General features: G+C 36.3%; 1 pseudogene; it reads right to left on the bottom strand.

The window, feature by feature from the left end:
• LOC119877892 overlaps nucleotides 1–22,054 on the bottom strand; it is a 32,308-nt pseudogene extending 10,254 nt beyond the window's left edge.
• Nucleotides 22,055–22,396: the final 342 nt, after the last annotated feature.

Here is a 22,396-nt window from a genome sequence, read left to right as displayed (position 1 = left end):
TCACAAGTATGTGAGTCCCTTTTCATCAGCTCACTTCCCTCTTTCTGATTTTAGGGACATTGAAATAAAATATCAGTATGAAGATGTGTATTAGTAAACACTAGAAAATATAATTTAAGTAGCATAAAGAAACTTAGAAATGGAAGAAAACTTAAGATCTTTAGGAGGAAAAATGGTTTCATAATATTTCAAAGGGGAAAAAGTGTGGACACTACTTACAGAACAAAAGACTATGATAAAAGTTCAGATGAGAGAAAAGATGGGGTTGTAGACTAAGGTTGAACAGACTACAATGAAGCTGTAATTAGAAAAATAATGAGTAATGACCTCCAGGTACAGAATGAGTCCCAGTGATAAACAACGCTTTTGATCAGGAAAGAGGTCTATTTTGCAAATAGCTTTACCCTAATGACTTGAAAGGCCACTTAGGCCTAATCAAGTATTTCTGTGCAACCTAATCCTATTGAAATTAATTGTTTAATGGAACAATCTCTATATAAGCCTGGAGGTTAAAGGCAAACCTAAAAAGAATCAAAGGTTTTTATTAGATAGAACCATTTCAGGAATCAACTTATGGTTCTGAAGAGAAGAACAAGGTTGCAGAGAAAGTTATTAGAGAAATATGGAACAACAATGCATAATACAGATAGTAGGATGACCTAAAACAAAGATCTGTAATGTCATTGGTATATTTGAGGTAACAGGTTGCACAATCCAGGATAAAACTAGTAGCTGCTGAGACAGGAGAAAATGACTAGATCAGGGTGATAGAGTGAAGGCAATAGCTACATCAATTCAGTTATTTGTAAAGGTCAGAGACACCCTACATTTTAGATCATGAGGTCTGAAAATAAAAATAAAGATAATGATATAATATGATGTTTGGAAATGTTACGGTTCACAGGGGAATCAGCAAAGACTTGTTAAGGGAGTGAAAGCTTTAATTATTTATTCAACTTTTAAAATATTTCTTTTTTATGTTATATATGCAACAAATACAAGTTAGGAGGGGAAACTGGAAGCTATAATCAAACTAGCTGAGCCCTGATCTCTAAGCTAAAGTGAAGCAGAAATTTGAAAAGCTATTTTCACATTAATCCATTTATATTTTCAAACCCTCTTCTAATAGCTTTTGTTACCATTTTTAAAATACAATATAATTCTGGCCAAAGTATAGTCTGGAATTGAGCTCTATAGATTGTCTTCTAATTTCACTTCTCTGTCGAAGTCATATTTTTTTGAAAAATCAAGAAAAAAATGGGTATTTCTACCAGGCTGTGTATCAGGGAACATTCCAGGTAACGAAGTACAACCTGATTCTTTCACTATAATCCTTGCTCAGCGAACGTAGTCTTTTATTATACTAAATCAACCATTTGTAGTCCTGAAGAAATAATAGCAATGTACCATAATCCACTGCTAAGATTACTATGACCTAGAATTAGCTGACCCACTAGCATTACACAGAAATTATCAAGGTGGTAATTACTAAAAGCAGTTTGATACCTGATTAGTTACTTGATCATTCTTCATTATGAAACAAAGAAAAATGAATTTGAATAAAATTCACATCACTTTTTGGCAACTGCTAATTAATTTATTGTGCTTTCTATATGTATTTGGATCTTGTTTTTTGACTACTCCTTATAAACTTCACAAGTAATACGTTATTTTTTACTCAACCTTCCTCATGACAAGAAATGACCTTGTGTGGCAATTATTTCTTGTTATACTTGATTTTAAGGGTATGTAATTACAGGCTGCATGCTGATTCCCATAAAATTGCATGGGGTAAAGTGTCAGAACAACCATGTAATTTCAAATGTTGCCTTCCTTTAAAATTCTTTTACTTTTTGTCCTCTTTATTACCTTTATTAGGATGACATATACGTGGTAGAAACTTATAAATATCTTAGAAAGTTTAGTAAATAGATAGTACTGTATTCTAATCTTATAATATCCATAGATATATTCCATCAAATGTTGAGTAATGTTGAAATTAGAAGTATTGGTCAGCAAATACATTTCTATCCAACCTGTTTTAGTCCCAATCATATATGTTTTTCATAAGGATTTTACATATTTTAGTGTTAAGAAAATAACCTGAATTACATTGATCCTAAAAGTGCTTTTAAAACCTCCAAAAAATTTTCCTTCATTAATGAAAGGTATCACAAATATACCACTTATTTTAAATAATTATCATTAAATAGTAATGATTTCTTCTTTTTTTCCCCAAGTCCCTAAGCGTGTGTGAGACCTTGAGAGAAGAGACTATGGCTACCATCTTCTAGAGCTGTGAGTAGCAAGAGGCTAAGGAACAGAAAATATAAATTATTTTAATCAAGCAAGTAAAGTCAAATGAAAATAAACCAGGCTCACTAGTAGACACTCCTGACAACATCCAGCTGAGAGCAGAATCAGCCTCCGAAGAGTATCAACCTAAATAAGATCACTCTGGGAAAATCACTGGGTTTTTCAGAGATGGAGAAGAGTCCGATAAACACCACAGTAGGGATCTACGCAAGTAGAAGAGGTTTTAAAGGGCGACATTGCTGAGAAACATGCTCTAATACTGTCTACTTGATTAAACCATTCAGCACTTTCATTGCGCCTTGAGGCTTAAATATAATTGTATCCCATCATTGAAGCATCACAGTGGTATTTGATATTTGGAATGTTGCTCAAAAAGAATGCAACTGATAAGAATCATTTCAAGGCTTTTGCATTCTCCTAGAAAATGCTTTCTAATCAGAGAGTCATTTTATAGCTAGATTTCATAAATGCAAATGAAATTATTCTCCTCTTAGGGGACCATAGAAAACCATAAACATATGTATATCCACCTATATGTAACAGCTATCCACTTTGGCTTGGCTTTTGTTATTCTCTATTTTATTCTACATTATTGTCATAGACTCTCTGTCCTTTGTGAGTTCCCACTGTTCCTTTCAACTTCACTGACAGTTATTTTTTCCCCTGAGAGCAATCAATGTTTACCATACCTGGCTACACACCTTGTGTCTTCCACTGATAAACAATGACTTAAACACCAATGTCAAGCAATGTCACTCAACACATCTGTTTCATTAATGCAAATTGTGATGGCAATCTGAACCCTCCCCTCCGATTTCTTATTACATAACTACAGCAGAGGCAAATCAAGAGGAAGGTTATCATGAGCACATAAATGATGTGGCCCTACCACAACATCAGTGAACACAAAACATTTTTTAGAAGTGTCCCCACTATTTAGCTACTTACCTGTATTGACGACTGTAGTCAATAATACTATAAAGTTGCTTTAAAAAGTGTTCCCAAGTAAAAACAAGTTGGAGTTTTGCTTTAAAAATAAAATGCCATAGGGGATCCCTGGGTGGCGCAGCGGTTTGGCGCCTGCCTTTGGCCCAGGGGGCGATCCTGGAGACCCGGGATCGAATCCCACATCGGGCTCCCGGTGCATGGAGCCTGCTTCTCCCTCTGACTATGTCTCTGCCTCTCTCTCTCTCTCTGTGACTATCATAAATAAATAAAAATTAAAAAAAAATTAAAAAAATAAAATAAAAAAATAAAATGCCATATTCTTAAAACTCTATAGATAATATGATTAATAAAAGAATGTAACCTTATGGGTAAAATAACTGAATCTCAAATACTTGCTGTATTTGATTTTGTTAAAGTCTGGTGTCCTGATCTGCTTTCAGTGGTTGGAATTTGGAAAAAAAGCAGTCCCTAAAATTCAACTGGGCATCAGTAAATGTGAATCTGAGGGCTTTTTTTTTTTTTCACACGAATAAATCACTTCATAGTCCAAGAGTGGAGAACGAGATGAAATTGAAAACATAGAACAATTTTTCATAGCTTTCTCCAGCTTTCACCATTAGTCTTCACCTCTTTCAAATTTAATTCCCTGTACAAGGAAATATAGTCAATAGAGTTTTGTGGCACAATGTACCTGAAATCACTCATCCCTCTGTACCTGCATGATTCTCTATAGTATAGGGTATTTTGTTTGGGTATTTACATTCAAAACTCCAGAAATGGACATGTCTGGGGTACATATACATCAAGAAGAATCATTTTAAAATTTAGGCCCAGAGTTCAAACTGAAGATTAGAATAATCTCCCAATTGAAAAACAGGCTCTGCTCTTCTATTGTCACCGCTTTGTAATAGATCTGTTACCGTGTAACTGTTCATTTTTTTCTAATCTTAAAAGTTCTCAAGCATTTTATCTGACTACTAGCCAATAATGTCAGTTATGAAATAATGTATCTTGTCAGAACATAGGCTTTAAACCTAATGAGAGCATGATATTCATGTTTATTGGTATGGATTTGGAAGGCTAAAAAGTTCTGCTTAATCACAGGGAAAACAATTTTGGATAGTTCCATTTTTCCAATTATTTTTCAGCACGGTAATTGCTATTGAGCATTAATGATATATTAATGTTCAAAGGCATGGCCCCCATAGGCCCATCTAGGTGAAAGCCAGGCTTGCAGATCATTTTTAGTTCTCACAAGAGGAACACATCATGTCCTCAAACACCATCTCAGTAAGACTTCTGGCAATAAGGTGATTACAAGAATAGCTTTCCAACTCGTTTCTTTATATGACTTCTGAGGGAGGATTCTTATCTAGATAATCATCCATATATCTCTTGATGTAGGTTAAAAAGGAAAGGGAATATTTTAGTAAAGATCAAGTGAAACGTGATCTTGAATATTGCTTCATTTCAGATTTTCACTGTGAGCCCAAACTGATGGCAGTATTGTTCTGAAGTTGGTAGTTGCTAGGAAATGCCATGTATTTCACAGATGGATATACAGATGCATATGTTACAAGAAATTGCCCATGGGGCTGTCCAGCTCAAATGCACTGGCTTTTATATAAGATTATATTACTTTTACAGAGAAGCATTACAATTTATTGTATTCACATCAAAAACAGCAAAAACAAACCAAGTGTAATCAAAGTCTTTTGTGTCTTTTTTTAAAAAATTGTGAATCATGTGCCACCCAACATTCCTAAATTCCTCCATGCTTAACTCATGGGTAGCGAACCCAGCTACCTTATGAATATCAGATAAAAATTGATATATGCCACAATTTCCTCCATGAGTTTGAAACAGTTTTTCTGGTATGCTACTTTATCAAGTTAGAAGGTGAATTGTTCTAATGCTAAAAGTGGGTTTTCATTTGGTGTCAGATGAAAAAAGTCTATGAGATAAAGTCTATGAGATAACCGTGGCTTAAAGATAATTTAGAGATAATTTTATATAAAATGGGGAGTAGAGGATCCTTCCTGTTTCCTACAGTCTCTAGTCAGTGTGTGTGTGTGTGTGTGTGTGTGCGTGTGTCTCAAGGCAGCTTCTCAGAGAGTAATAATAAACATATTTTTAAAGCCTCTTCCTTCTATCTCAACCCATTAAGTCAACGGTGCTCTAGAAACATGTGTAACATCTATGCTATGTATTGGGAGGAAGAAAAACTGTTTACTTTCCATGGAGTTAAAAACAGTTATCCTAATGGAAAAGCTAACTATAATACAGTCTAATAGTCGAGTCCCATGTATTTTATTGAAATAGGTAATAAATAGATGAGATACAGACAAATAGACCAAATATTATTATGTTTCTAAAATATAATAACTAGATAAAAAGTCTATATAGACTTTCAATTATAATAATCCATAAGTCTATATTAGACTCAATTAATAATTTAATTTAGAACATTCATTAGGTATAGACACTAACAAACCTTAATACATCAACTAAAGGCAAAAGATCTCTGAGATCAGAGAAGTTAATTTAAAAAATTATGTAATCTATTGGGGCTACATTTGAAATGAGAACAATATTTCCAGTTAAAACTCTGTAACTAATTACGGTAAAATTTAGCATAATCAATTTGTTAATCAATGAAGTAAAATAGTAAAGATTGATGATTGCAGATCTCTTGGAAATATGAGGATGTGACAGTGTTAAACCTATAGCAGCATCTGCTCTTAGGAACCAAATTTATATTCTCCTAGGCTGGACATTATGTAATGATCTTTCATTCCTTTTTTTCAGTTTATGCAAAATATGCAAATAACTTCATGAATTATCCTCTTTTGTTAATCACTTGCAAAATGGTTAAAGGTCATCTTGTATATTATTCTTTCTGGAAAAGTGAAAGGGACTGTACATTTTCTAGGCCGCCTTGCAGACTGCATGATCACCTACGTAGTTATCTTTATTTTTTAAAAGCATTTTGTATATCAAAATCCAAGGGAGAAGAAGATAAGAAAGAAGCTATCTGTACCACATAGCTATGGCAATTTTGTAAAAGTTTTGTAAAATTGATGCCACCATGGTCCTTAAAGTGCGTGTGACAGTCGACAGGGTATAGAAAAGACTCTCCATGGCATCATTATTGTGGTACCACAGTTATTTCTCCTCGGCTAGAACTGGAGTAACCAGTCTAACAAAGTCAACAGCTATGTTATGATGCACCTTAGGAGCAGAGGGCCATACCCCACCAGCAGTTATATTGTTTTGCTTTTTATATATAATCTACACTTTCCTTAGGACTAAAGAAGAGTATCTTGGGGTGAGCAAATAGTGTGTAATCATAAACCAATTCGGCTATGAGAGCTGGCTATTCTGAATCTAATCAAATAGGATCTTGAATTGAGGCCAAGTACATGGCCTCTGCCACACTGCCCAATAAACTCTATCCTCAAATCAAAGAGATAAAAAAGAATCCAAGTTTCTTATGGACATAAAAACAAGAATATAATTGAAATCCCATTCTCAGAACACTTTTTTTTAAAGTGTGTATGTAGGGAAGCCCGGGTAGCTCAGCGGTTTAGCGCCACCTTCAGCCCAGGGCGTGATCCTGGAGACCCAGGATCAAGTCGCACATCAGGCTCCCTGCATGGAGCCTGCTTCTCCCTCTGCCGGTGTCTCTGCCTCTCTCTCTCTCTCTCTCTCCGTGTCTCTCATGAATAAATAAATAAAATCTTTAAAAAAAGTATGTATGTATGTATTTATTTATTTTTTTGAGACACAGAGAGAGAGGCAGAGACACAGGCAGAGGGAGAAGCAGGCTCCATGCAGGGAGCTCGACATGAGACTTGATCCAGGGTCTCCAGGATCACGCCCTGGGCTGAAGGCAGGAACTAAACTGCTGAGCCACCCAGGGATCCCCCATTCTTAGAACATTTCTTAAAATTTTTGAAGAGATGTCTTAAAGAGGAGTCTCATATATTATTATTGTATGGCTTTCAGTGATACAAAGACTCGCAATGCCTAACTGAACACTTTGGGAAACTGAGATACTCATTTTTTAAGCCACTAATGTCTTATTTATGAACTTTCTGTCTGAGTGAACCGATGTAGTTTAGCTTTCCAACATTTATACGATTACAAGTCAAATGTCTAAGCTAGCATAATTCAGGAGACATTAATTGGATTACATGGCCACGTTCTGTAAAGTTTTCTAGAAACTAGATCCTCCAGCTTTCTTCTATCACTCTTGGCGGGGGGCCCTCCGTTTTAAGAGTATGGATTTAGGAAGACATGCACATACCGGCTTCCATCAATGTCAACTCTCCATATGTTTGCAATTAACTTGCAGTAGACAGTCATTCTGGAAGACTCACTTATCAACATAAAACGTCAGAATGCTTCCGTCCCCAGGGGAGAGGCACGTTGAAAGACAGACTGCAACGTTTGTCCAGTTATATTTGCCAGTTCTCTGTAGCTGCCTTAAAGATGAGGTGGATAGGTCTTCCTTAGAATATAGGTTCTCAAGGAATAATTTTACACAGTACTCCAGCTGTGAAGCCACTGAATTAATGCAAATTGCCGGTGATCGTAAAGATGGTAAAGTAAGTGGGTTGGCATCTTGAAAAACTTAGCTTCCAATTTGAAATGGTGCCTAAGTGACTGCCTCGACACAGACCAGGAACGTAGCTTAGGCTTGGGCGTAGCCCATCAGAACGGTGTGAATTCACATGGACACCCACCAAAAGTAGATGTGGTGACCTAGCTGAGCACTGTCCCTGGGGATGACCTAATTCTGTAAAATGTGCAAGCAGTGAGGGCTCTTTACCCAGCCAGGCAGGACGGCAGCCTGCTGCTCCAGTATATTTGCACCCAAGAAAAGTAATAATGTATTCTAGGACTATTTCTCTTTAATATGCTGCCTTTATGAAGTTGACCAGGTATTTCTTTTAATGAATGGTTCTATTCATTTAATCTTTAATTCACTAAAAAAAATATATTTATTGATAAGACAAGCACTGGGTGTTATACTATATGTTGACAAATTGAATTTAAATAAAAATAACCATATTTACTGAGCGGATTCCATGGTACACACAGGTGCTTGATATACAAGAGTTTGATTTTTCCAGGTGCTTGTTATACATAAGTTTGATTCCAAATATCATAAGTATATTGGCCCAGATTCCTGACAGAGTGGATGTTCAAAATTATTCATTGAATAAATATTATGAATCCAAATTAAAATTTGACAAAATTTGATAAAAAAATATCTCCTGAAGACAAGAGAGGGTAAACTAAGTCCTTTACCTTCTGAACTACTCTTCGATTTAGAAATATGGCAAAACTATTTTACAAAAAAAAAAAATAAGTCTTATGATTTTTATCAAATTACTATTATCATCCCTATTTTATTTTGCTCAAAATTTCTTTTTGGAAATCCATAGCTATATATTTGCTAGCTTTTACTCTACCATCCCTTACAGGAAATTATATTAATGAAGCAATCTTGAGAAGTCACCTTTTCCACTTCCTATAAACCTCCTACTTATTGAATACATTTTAATTCAGTGAACTTCTAAAGACCTGTAAGACATATCACCATACATCATTTCACCTCTGACTCACTTCTGCCCAAACCCAAAAGCTTAATTTTCTTTTCTTTTTAAATAGCTAAATAGCAGACAAGAATTCATAGTTGGAGAAGTTTGAATTTTGCCTATGTTACCACAAAACAAAACCGGGATGCTATACAATTATGAATCCTCCTGAATTACAAGAAAACAGTAATAGGGAGGTGCAGGCCTCATTTTATGTCCTGATAATATATGAAGCTCTAGGTCAGGAGCTCTCTATATGTAATTCCCCAAAGGAGCAGCATAAGTATCCACTGACAACTAATTAGAACTCATTTCGGGGGAAAAAGCAATCTATATTTTAACAAATTCTCCTACTGATTCTGATTCACTGAAAATTTTGATAACACTTTGCATATTATCTCCCTCCTTCACCCTGTAGCATCATCTATCTGCTCTTTTAGTTTAAGGAATTATCACATATCAATGTTTAAAAAGAAAAAGAGCTACTACCCTTAAGTAATAATCTGTTTTTAAAAGCATTTTTCAATCACTCAGTGGAAGTCTACACACAAGGTCATTGGGAAGGTAAGATTTGGCCTGTGTAGAAGTCCTGAGAAGGAACCCTCGAGAGAGTCTGGAGGTGCATTACACAGTTTGTGAAGCAGAAAGTACCTTCAGTAGATATCAGTGAATCCGACAATAAAAAGTAATATATTATTAGTTAGGAGAGTTCAAGCACAAAGTGCATCAGTGTGTGAGATATCTTCAGATTTAAGTTTTTCTCATAATAATACAAGGCCCTAATGTGAATTCAGAATGAGCCAATGGAACACAGGAAAAACATTTCATTTCAGTAAGTCAGAAATATGTACTACGAAAATTGGTGGAAGTGTCCTATTGGTTCATTAAGAAATACAGAAATCACAAATTCAGCCTCTATTTTTCTGTGGACTATTAGCCTCCAGTGTCCTACAATAGTTTGGAGAGATATAAACACTATTTTTTCCCATCAATTCAGAGAGGTGACAACAAAAGCCTCAACAGAGAAACAACTGAATGCAACACCAGATTTCTAAGTCTATTTTCCAAAAACTTGCGTCAGCCTTGTATGATATAGTAGCAAGAGAGCATAGTGGTAAAGAACAGAGAGTCTACAGCCAAAATGACAGGATTTGCTTCCTGGGTCTACTACTTACAAGGCGGGTGACTCGAGCAATTATTTCACCTCTATCTACCTCAGTCTCCTCACCTATAAATTAATACTTACTGCCTCTTAGGTTTATTCTTTTGATTAAAAGAGTTAATGTTTGTATTTTAACAAATACTTAAAACATTTGTAAAGACTAGTATCTGGAACATGATATGAATTATGAAAATATTTATTAACAAACATATGTTCTACAGTATTGTAATTATAGTTTTAAGGCAATATGTATGTGAACATATCTTTGCAGTTAAAAATAAAACTATACAGAAAATTAAGACATATGTAAGATACAAAAATCTTACATCGCTTTTACTGACTAATCTTCCTAACAATTCTTTGCATTGAGACAATGCAATTTGTTCAAGACATTACTTCCTTTGCAAAACATTACGCAATGACTATGAAAAAGGCCAAGAATGAAAGTGTATTTATATTAATAATTAATAGATGATAAGTCCAAGTAATTAACGTTTCATAGAAGTGAAAATCCATTTATTAGTAGCTGGCCTTGGATTGCTAGTATAGAGAACTATAATGTCAACAGATAAAAAATTATTATTAAATATATATGTTAATCAAGTGAAGTACGTTGCTTGTATAAATTGTTGAGGTATGTTTCTGTTTGCAATAACCCATTTTAATAACAATGGAGAATCAGTAAATGAGAAAACTTACATGGAAGAAAGCATATTTTTAAAAGAATCACCTATAAAAAGTTATATTTGACTAAAATTTCTTTTCAGTGCCCCTATTAAATACTGTCCCATGGGATATATAAGAAATATGATATTGTTAACGAAGTGCTATCTGTAATAGGTGAAACTCAACCTATGTCCACACAAATGAATACAATCAGTTTGTTAATATTAAACAAGTTGACCATTCAAACTTCAATTTAATCTCCATTTCCCAATCTTAAAAAAACCTTGTTTAGTTTTACAATTTCACATGTCCAATTTACTTACCTGACACTGAAAGAGCCAAAACTCCATCTTTGTTACACATGTGAATCAGCAACTTGTAACAATGTTTCCTGTCAAGTAATTTGCTGATCTAACTACAGCAGCTAGAGAAAAGTCACACCTTTTGTCTTTCTCCCAGATAATTTGGGTTCCTCCTTGAAAGACTATCATCAATCATGTCCAGAGTAAGGCTCTAGGCATTCTTTCGCTACAGTTAAAGCGCCACCTTTATAAAATAGCCCTTTCTCCCAAGAGAGTCTAAAGCAGTATCATTGCCAGAAAAATCCAGAATTAAAAAAAAAAAAAAACACTGTCCCCTTAAAACAATATTGCCACATACAGATGACAAAGAAAGAAAACATTGCTTTTGACTCACTGTGAGCTCTTCTCCTTGCTTCTACATCTTCTTTCTATTTTGTTTCTGAAAAACAAACAAAAGCTAAAATCTTAAAATGAAGAAAAACAGTTGATGACGCATATTTTACACGATCTGCTCATGCAGATTATTTTCTATAATTATGAAATGATTAAACAGTAAAATGTTGTGGTGTTGAAACACAAGGGGTATTAGAGATACCCATGATTCCCCAACATAAGAGTGTTCACTTTAAGAACAGGCACACTTATTTTTTCCATCCAAAAGAAAGTCTTCAGGGAACCACTCCAGAGGGGACATAGCATTGAGGAAACTGGCATAGAAGAAACAAACAAAAAAGATCAGAAGAAAGACAAAAGGCTAAAGGACTAGACCTTAATTTAAGATGAAATCATTGATAAATAACAAGTAATTGGCATTAGGCATTTTGAGAAAGCAGTAGAGGAACTCTGATCATTCACAGAATTAAGATATTATTATATAAAAATATGAATTCTGAGCATATACTGATGCCGGGATTAACACTGCTGTGCAATCTGGGAAAACAACTAAGATGGTGATGACATTACTAATGATAAATGCTTTATAATATGTCAGACGTTGTAGTAGGCAACTCGCAGATATCATCATTTCAGTCTTCAAATATTTAATCCCATTCTACCGTCCCATCCTGCAGACACCGTGGCTTACAGGAGACGGGTGGCTTGCTCAAGACCACCGAATCATTAAGGAAAGAGTCAGTACTAGGAACGCAGCTAACACCATAGCCAGTGCTCTTAAATCACTAAGCAACAGAAGCACTATTTTACCGTAGAATACTATGGGCTACCAAAACAAAACAAAATCACCAAAATCCCAACAACGAAGAAAGGAGATTGATACGAACAGATGGCACATTTTTACCCATATATAAAGAAAACATGAGAAATAAATATAAGAATCCCGGGTATACTATTTATAATTTGTCAGATAAATTGTGTTAAATAATGGTATACTCTTCTCATTCTTTACAGTTGGTTTATCCATTCCATTAATCTCTTTGTTAATTTGAAATGTCCTGAATTAATGGTAAGATTTCATATAGCTATCTGGATCTGAAGAACTCCGATTTACTCATCTTCAAAATTCTGGTATACAGAATTCAGAGATAAGTACTACCGGTTTTATTTTTTTTAATTATTTTTTTAAAGATTTTATTTATTTATTCATGAGAGAGAGAGAGAGAGAGGCAGAGACACAGGCAGAGGGAGAAGCAGGTTCCACGCAGGGAGCCTGACGTGGGACTCGATCTCGGGTCTCCAGGGTCACACCCTGTGCTGAAGGCGTGCTAACCCGCTGAGCCACCCGGGCTGCCCCCAGTACTACTGGTTTTAGAATGCTGTCTTATCAGGTTTGTAACATTAACATCACAGAGCACATATTTTATATTTTCTGAATTTTGTTAAACTTTAACTCCTTGGGGGAATCTATGTACATTGAAGGCAATCTTCATCAAAATTTTTTAATGTTATGTAGAGATACTAAGCTCACTTCTTTATTTTCCATCTGCATGGTGCCAGCACTGCAACTGTCCCTTCTCCTACTTGTCCTTTAAACCTCGATGGAAGAAACTACGTCCTGGACAGTGATTACAGTAACAATTATCTTTACAAGGAAGTGAAGTAATCAAACAAGCTTAGCCTACCTTATTATTTTTGCCTTGTGCCATTTAAACCCAGATTTAAACATTTTTAAAAAGATTTTATTTATTTATTCATGAGAGACACAGGCAGAGGGAGAAGCAGGCTTCCTGTGGGAAGCTGTTGCGGGACTCGATCCCACGACCCTGGGATCACACCCTGAGCCAAAGGCAAGCGCTCAACCACTGAGCCACCCAGGTGCCCTAAATTTAAACATTTAAACTTCAGTTTATACTATGAATTTTATCAGCAAGAAAAAAGTATAATAAAATAACCATCTATCTCCACTTATATGTCAAATCAGATGGAGGCTTCTCTCGCCTGCTTGCTCTAAATACTGGAATGAATGACCAGCTATTCCTAATAATAACATTGAGAAACAGTTGTTGGCAGCTTACCATGTATCAGGCATTGTGTCTTATTTTACTAAATTCTTAAAAATTGTAAGAGATGTCAATCATTATTATCTCACTTTTATAGCTGAGGAAAATGCGACTCAGAGAGAAAATCATTTGCTACGTTGTCTTACCCAAGATCACACTATTAGTAAATTGTGGTGGAGACAACTCTTAAATCAAAGCGGTTTGTCACTGGGATTCATGTTCTTATCCACTCTGCTTTTCTGCCACTCATTTGAAACTCTTTTCCATTAATTTCTAGAACATGGCTCACTCGTGTGTTTAGCCATACTTTTAAGAAGCAAACTTACTACCATTGGTTCCACTTTCTGTACCTGTTCATTAAAAGCTGTAGTTATATATTTTTTATTACTTCACTGCTCTCCCACATTTACTAATTGACCACAAATTCTTCCATCCTTAATCACTTATATTTCAACAGTTCCACATCTAGATACCCACTCTTACATCCATCCTCAGTTTCAATATTAAATTCCTGTTTTTCTATGTATCTGTTTTTACTACTTCATATAGGTGTCTCAAAATAAAAATGTCCACGTCTGAACTTGTTGCATCCCTCCAACTATCTCTCGGCTTTCCTATGTCACTGATGGGATAGTAACACCTGTCAATCTATGTGATAATTACACCCAGCCTGGAAACATAGGAATCATCTTGGAGTTTACAAATTCGCCCCCAGTTTACAACCAAACTCCCTTGATACTACATCCCAATATCTCCTTTTCCATCTTTTTCAGTGACTTAAGATAGATTTAGTAGAAGTCTTCAATATATCTCACTTGGGTGACTAAAATTGTGCCCCAAGTTTTCCTCTCATGCCCATTCTTTGTCCTCTCTAATATATATTAAGGAGTAATATCAAACTCACATCTTAGTCATTTAACTACTGCAAAACACTGAAGTTCCTTAAGAACTACAAGCTATTAAGTTCCTAGGTTTGTCAGACAGAGCATTTCTGGATCTCATCTTTATTACTCATTTAGCATAATTCCTTGCCTGACACTCCTGCCCCTGAATCCGATACTTCATTCACACTGGATTGCTTGAAATTCTCTGTATTCAGTGTCTTTGCATGCACTGTTGCATATATCTAAGGTTTTTTTTTGTCCTTTTCTTTACCTAGGAATGCATTCATTACAAGGGACCATAATCACATACGGACATTCCATATTCTTTCTTTCATGACCATTACACATATCACTGTTATATCATTTCTCAAAATGAATTGTAATAATGTTCTTATTTTATGTTACTAGATATAAACTTCCTTCCAAGCACGGACTGAGATTCATCTTTATTTTAGGCTGTGCCTACAAATGCCATAATAAACACACAATAAATATTTATTGCATAAATAAATGGATGACTGAATGGAAGGGAAGTGTCATTTGTTCTGGACTTCAACATATAGGCAGGAAGAAATTGAATCTGTGTCAGTTCCACTGTCATAAATAAATATAAATGTATTTTGTTTCCCACTTTTTAAAATAATACTTGTCTTTAATAATGAGTTTTATTTTAATTTTACTGTATATTCCTTAAATTATTCTAGGTAAAAAAACATTGAATATGTCTATTCAAATAGCATCAACATATAAATTATGATTAAATAATCTATTATAATGACACCAAGTCAGGCACACAATAAGCTATCAAAAAATGTAGCTGAGTTGGGGTGCCTGGGTAGCTTAGTCAGTTCAGTATCTGCCTTAGGCTCAAGGTCACGATCCAGAGGTCCTGAGATAGAGCCCTGCATTGCGCTCTCTGCTCATCAGGGAGTCTGCTTCTCCTTCTACCTCTCCCCCTGCTTGTTCTCTCTTTCTCTCTCTATTTCATATAAATAGAATCTTTAAAAACAAATGTAGTTGGATAATATCAATTATCTAAAAGGATACATAAAAAACTGGGATCCCTGGGTGGCACAGCGGTTTGGCGCCTGCCTTTGGCCCAGGGCACGATCCTGGAGACCCGGGATCGAATCCCACGTTGGGCTCCCAGTGCATGGAGCCTGCTTCTCCCTCTGCCTTGTCTCTGCCTCTCTCTCTCTCTCTCTCTCTCTCTGTGACTATCATAAATAAATAAAATTTTTTTTTTAATTTAAAAAGGATACATAAAAAACTTTAATTTCTTAAAGTATTAATTGAATTTAGGCATATTATTTTTAAGTAAAATGTGATCATAGGGCTTGCTTTTAAAGTTCAATAACAAAGAGGAGATGTACAAGAAACCACTTATCTTCAAACAGTCACTCTCTAAATTATCCAAATATCTTTAATACAGCACATGAAATAATTCTAATATACCAATGTCTAGCCCTCTATTGAATTAAAGTAGTATAGAGAGTCTAGGTCATTAAGCAGACATATATCTGCCACCAAATGTCACTTTTAAATATAATTTGATGCACTATACCAAAAGAAACATAAGCCATATGCATCAAATATTCCAGAAAGGTAGTCTCTTTCAACTCTGAAAATAATAAAACAGTAAGCTCAAGTGTTTGTTGCCTAAAGGATATCGTATAAAATATTGTTAAACTCTTCTGCAATAAAGCAAGATCTATATGGATGGAACACAAAAGTATAGTAAATGAATATTCAGTATCTGTATAAAAAATGATTGGATTTTCAATTGCATTAAAAAGGACTATTCAAATCAATAGCCTATTATTTCAGAGGACATACTCTATTTCATAAATATGGTGCATAATAATTAAAAGTGCTGCTGTCAATAGGCTGAAGGTTAATTGCAAAAGCAGCGGGAAGGCCAGTGTTGGCTGAGTAATATTCAAAATTAACAGTCAAGTATAATGAACATTTGTACATCTGCAAGAAATGTTTCAAAATTAATCTTGCATTGAGTTGTGGGCGACTGTAAATGTTTTTCACAAATACTATGGACAGATATTAAAATATCTGTGAAGTTAACAGCAGCTAATCGTTCAAAAGCTCAAAAATCAATAAATAACACTATTTATGTATGCCTATGTAAATTTTTTTACCAATGCAGTCCACTTTAATGTAATATGGTCTTCTACAGATTCGTTATTGTTCTTAAAAATTCATATTATCCACATTAACCTTTAAATAAAATGGATATTATGGGTTTTACCCAGAGCTAAATTAGAAACACATATTTGTAAAAGCCACAAAAAGGGAACTCTGAAAATAAAAAAAAAAGGATGCAATCTAACTATAAGGTTGCTTTTATTTATTGAATTTTTATAACTATAATAAACTATAATGTTTATACTTGCTTTATTGACATGCGAACTACCAAAATAATACATTTAGATCAGATAATACAACAGCACTAAGGAACAAAAATAAATTTTCTTTCCTTCCTTTCAAATTCCGTAACCTATCAAAGGTAACCATCATCACAGTTTGGTATACATTCTGTATATTTCTCTCTATACATATAAACATTTGAAAATATGTGTGTATTTTTTTTAAGTAGGCTCCAAGCCCAGCATGGAACCCAACAGAGGGCCAGAACTAAGGACCCTGAGATCAATACCTTCACTGAGATAAAGAGTCAGATGCTTAACTGACTGAGCCACCCAGGTGCCCTGTATGCATATATTTTATATTTTCCTACACAGATAAAACATACACATAGCTCTGCCACTTGCTGCTTTTGCATTTAAAATGCACATCACTCCAGGTAAATATAGATCTGATCTAATCTGCCCATATAATCAATAAATAAAGATCCAATCTATTGTTTTAATGACTGAAAATACTTCTATACTATGGCTAAATCACATATTTTTTTATTGTTCCCCTATTTATAAACATTCATATTATTCACCAGTGGATCTTTTTAGCATTAAAAATGCAGCAATAAACACACCTAAGTGGTAGGATACTTAGATCTCTAAGATTTTCAAAGGTGAAATCTCTGGGTCAAAGGATACACATGTTTAAGAAAATTATTGGTAAATATTGTCAAATATTTTCTAAATGTTTGTAAAAATGAGATATTTTACCATTACCATATATAATGTCCACTTTTTGTTCGAGTAATACTCAACATATTAGATAGATATAGATATTATAATAAGGCAACAAAATAAATACATCAAAAGAATAAATTACTATAAATGATTAAGTAATATTTTAATATTTAATATTATTACATCAGTTTACATAGTTAGCAACCCCAAGAGATTCTATTAAAAACATTAGAATGACTGACTGAATTGCCAATGTGTTTGCATATAAAGTGAATATGGAAAAATAAGCTATTTTTCATTACACTAACAAAAGCCAATTGAAAATGGTATTGAAAAAATAACCCAAAAATAAAAAATAAAAAATAAAATAAAAAATAAAAATAAATAAAAAGAAAAAAAAAGAAAAAAAAAAAACATTTATGGGGTCTCTGGGTGGCTCAGTCAGTTAAGCTCTCAACTCTTGATTGCAGTGAAAGTCATGATCTCAGGGTCCTGAGATGGAGCCCCCACATGGGGTTCCAGGGGCGTGAAGCCTAAGATTCTCTCTCTCCCTCTCTGCTACTTACCCTCTATCGCTTATGTGGGCTTTCTCTCACTCTAAAGAAAAGAAAGAGAAAACAAAAACCCAAATTCACAATGCAAACCAGAAATATGAAAATATCTAAGATTTAATTTTACAATTAAGGTAGGACTTATATGAAGAAAAAAAAATTAAATTAACGTAATTATACCAAAGATTTAAAAACGGATTGAAGATATCATGCTCTGACATGAAACAGAAATACATCCATCTTCAAATAATATTTTTCATTAAGACAATTTTTATCTGAATCTAATGTGTTATGCTTAAAATGATTAACTGATTTAAATGATTGAAATATTGTATGGAATGATATAGGAAAAGTGTCAAATTTTTCAGACATAAGAGAGATGCTACACCTACCAGCTATTACAGGTCTTACAAGACACTGGAGAAGTGAAGTTGTTAACAGCTTTTCACCTACGATTAGATCATTGTCCATGCCAAGCAACACAACTTAGAACCAGTGTATTAAAATCATGCAAAATAATTTCTCTGGTCAAATAGACTCAATAGAATTCAGAAATTAAATTTTTAACTGTTTGGAACCAAATTACAATGAAAATACAAAATGCCATAACTGGTGGGATTTAGAGCTGCAAAATCTCCTTTAAGAAAGAAGAACAGGGATCCCTGGGTGGCGCAGCGGTTTGGCGCCTGCCTTTGGCCCAGGGCGCAATCCTGGAGACCCGGGATCGAATCCCACGTCGGGCTCCTGTGCATGGAGCCTGCTTCTCCCTCTGCCTATGTCTCTTCCTCTCTCTCTGTGTGACTATCATAAATAAATAAAAAAATTAAAAAAAAAAGATTTAAGAAAGAAGAACATATTACAAGACCACTGTCTTTACCATACTACACACACACACACACACACACACACTTATTAGAATAAGCAAATAAGTAGGACAGACTAACAATCAGAAATACAATGATGGATATGGAAATATACCCATGAACACAAGGCAATTAGGGGTAGAACTTTAAAATAAAGTTTGATTTTATTAGGAAAAAATAATTAAATATATATATTATATATATATGGCCTACAAGAGCTATGAGTTAGGAAAAATATGTATACTATCATATAGGTATTTAAGTTCAGTAATATTTTAAAAGAATATTTGTATTACATTGTGTTATTCTTAAACAATATAGAAAAGCCAAAACTCATAAAGGAAAATGTTGATAAACCAGACTGTATACAAATTTTAAATCACTCAATGATAAAATATATCTTAAGCCATCCGCTAAAGACAAGTTACAATTATGAGAAAAGATTTCTAATACGTCTCAGACAAAATACAGACCTCTAATATACACAGCTGGTAAAGTAATTCTGGAATACTAATATAATGATGCGATTCAAAAGGGGAATTTTCAACAAATAAGAAAGTTGTTTAGTTTCACCAGGGGCCAAGTAAATGGCATTTAAAACCATGATATACTTCTGGTCCAAAATATTGGCAAATTTCAAAAATGGATAAAATCATGTGAGCACGACTGCTTACAAGTGTCTTTCATCAGCCGTACCCACGTGGAAGGTGAAGGGTCACAAGTGGCACCTGAAGGAAAATAAACTGGGGAGCACAGCGAGGGCAGCTAGATCTTAAGTGACTAGAAAACACAAACCAGGGGTTCACGAGACCAGCAAGAATAAAGGCAGAAAGGACAACGGAGCAGAGGAGCAATCACAGCGGGAGCGGGTCACACTTGGCCTCAATAGCAGCTGTTTAAAAATAATAATAAGATGCAGGGACCCACCACGCGTCCCGGTAGGGCGCGGCAGGTGCTAGCTGCCCGGGGGGAATTGCACTGCTGGGGATTTGCCCCAAAGATGCAGATGCAGTGAAACGCTGGGACACCTGCACCCCGATGTTTCTAGCAGCAATGTCCACAATAGCCACACTGGGGAAGGAGCCTTGGTGTCCATCGACAGATGATGGATAGAGAAGCTGAGGTCTATGGATACAGTGGGATGTTCCTCAGCCATTAGAAACGACAAATACCCACCATGTGCTTCAACGTGGAGGGACCTGGAGGGTATGATGCTGAGTGAAGTAAGTCAATTGGAGAAGGACAAACATTATATGGCCTCATTCATTTGGGGAATATAAAAAATAGTGAAAGGGAATAAAGGGGAAAGGAGAAAAAATAAGTGGGAAATATCAGAAAGGGAGACAGAACGTGAGAGACTCCTAACTCTGGGAAACGAACTAGGGATGGTGGAAGGGGAGGAGGGCAGGGGGTGGGGGTGACTGGGTGACGGGCACTGATGGGGGCACTTGATGGGATGAGCACTGGGTGTTATTCTGTATGTTGACAAGTTGGACACCAATAAAAAATGTATTAAAAAAAATTAAACCAGGAAAAATAAAAGAATCTCAGGGCCCCCGGGCTGCAGCCCACTCCCCCCACCCCACCCCGGGGAAAGCCTCTAGACACTTTCGTCTGCCCGGAGAAGCGAGGTGCAGCCGAACCTGCCCGGCTGGGACCACACAGATGGCATCAGAGCCCCGATTGCTCCCGGCCTCACTTTCCCCATCTAAAACCTTAGACCCGATCTACGTTGTGAGAATTAAATAAAAGCGCAGGGAAAATCAATGGCACCGTGCCTGGAAGGGGAGAGCCGTGTCCCCAAAGTCGCCCCCCTTCCCTCCTGCCCGGGCATCAAGGATGCTCTACCCACCTTGCCTTGCAGGTGAGTGAGCCAGTTAGCAAGTCGCTCGACGGAGTCATCTGACAAAACATCAGAAATGCAGGGCTTGGTAATGGGGCTGACGTCTTCTTTTTGTTTCTAAATGCTAAGCAGTTCTAGTTCCGTCTTACTTTTACTTAAATCTCATTTTTAGGTTTATTTTCCTTATTTCATTTTAGGTTTATTTTTCTTATTTCATTTCCTTATTTTCCTTATTTTATTTTTCTTATTCATTCTAGTTGTGTCTTACTTTTACTTAAATCTCATTTTTAGGTTTATTTTCCTTATTTCATTTTAGGTTTATTTTTCTTATTTCATTTCCTTATTTTCCTTATTTTATTTTTCTTATTCATTCTAGTTGTGTCTTACTTTTACTTAAATCTCATTTTTAGGTTTATTTTCCTTATTTCATTTTAGGTTTATTTTTCTTATTTCATTTCCTTATTTTCCTTATTTTATTTTTCTTATTTCATTCATTCTAGTTGTGTCTTACTTTTACTTAAATCTCATTATTTAGGTTTATTCTCCTTATTTCATTCTTCAGTATAGGGGCAAAAGCCTCACAGGTGGAAAAACAAAACCCCATTGGAGTCCCCGCCGTTCCTTAGGCCCAACCAGCTACCATCCCTCACTCGTGACCTGTGCAGCGAGAAAGGGGCCAGAAGAGAAAACCCACCACGGGATTTCAATAACCAAAAGAAATATTGTCTGTAAAATTCTTCTTTTGGTCACATATGAAATCCTTTCCTCAAGCGGGGTTTTGGCCTAGAGCTGATGCTGAGATAAAGATCCGAGGGAGGGTCGTTTTTGGGTGATGGGAACAAAAGCAAAAGGAGATCCTAGGAGGGGACCCACCGGGGCAGGGCAGTGGGCCACCAACCCCGCTCCCTCAGCCTGAGGGGAACAGAGGGGGCATCCTAGGAGGGGACCCACCGGGGCTGCACAGGGATGCTCGTCCCCTCTTGAGCCCAAGCCTAAGGCACTGGCAACCTGCACCGCCTGGTCCGGCGCCTGGTCCCCGGCGTTCAGCAGCCACGTGCGGGCCATCACCTTGCGGCCTCGCTGGCAGGGCCCCGGGCTGTGGCCCCGTCCTCCTGCACCTGCCCCAGCAGCACAGCCACGCACCCCCACCTGCTGCCCAAGGAGTGGGGAGCAGCTGGGCTCGGCCCAGACCTGGGGTTCACAGCCGGTGACCTGCAGGGCACCTGCCGCTCTATTAAGCCAGTGACATCTGGAGAAGTCCGTCAGCAACAGGACGTGCCCCAGACAAGAGCCCCAGACCCCACACCCCCGGGGATACGCGAGGCCCGGTCCACGGTAGGATTCCATGGGGCCCAGCCCCCCCGTCTTCTCTCCAATGACCAGACTCTACCCCGCCTGGTTGGGATTCTAGTGCTGGTGGTGCTGGTGTTTAATCAGCTCCTATAAATCCTAAAACAGGGATCCCTGGGTGGCACAGCGGTTTGGCGCCTGCCTTTGGCCCAGGGCGCGATCCTGGAGACCCGGGATCGAATCCCACGTCGGGCTCCTGTGCATGGAGCCTGCTTCTCCCTCTGCCTATGTCTCTTCCTCTCTCTCTGTGTGTGACTATCATAAATAAAAAAAAATTTAAAAATAAATAAAATAAATCCCAAAACAAAACCCACCACTATCCCCACCAAAACTGAAACA

The sequence above is a fragment of the Canis lupus genome, chromosome 36 (assembly GCF_011100685.1).
Source record: "Canis lupus familiaris isolate Mischka breed German Shepherd chromosome 36, alternate assembly UU_Cfam_GSD_1.0, whole genome shotgun sequence".
Taxonomy (NCBI): Eukaryota; Metazoa; Chordata; class Mammalia; order Carnivora; family Canidae; genus Canis; species Canis lupus.
Note: the sequence above shows the minus strand (reverse complement) of the source record. Positions and strands in the feature narration are given on the sequence as shown.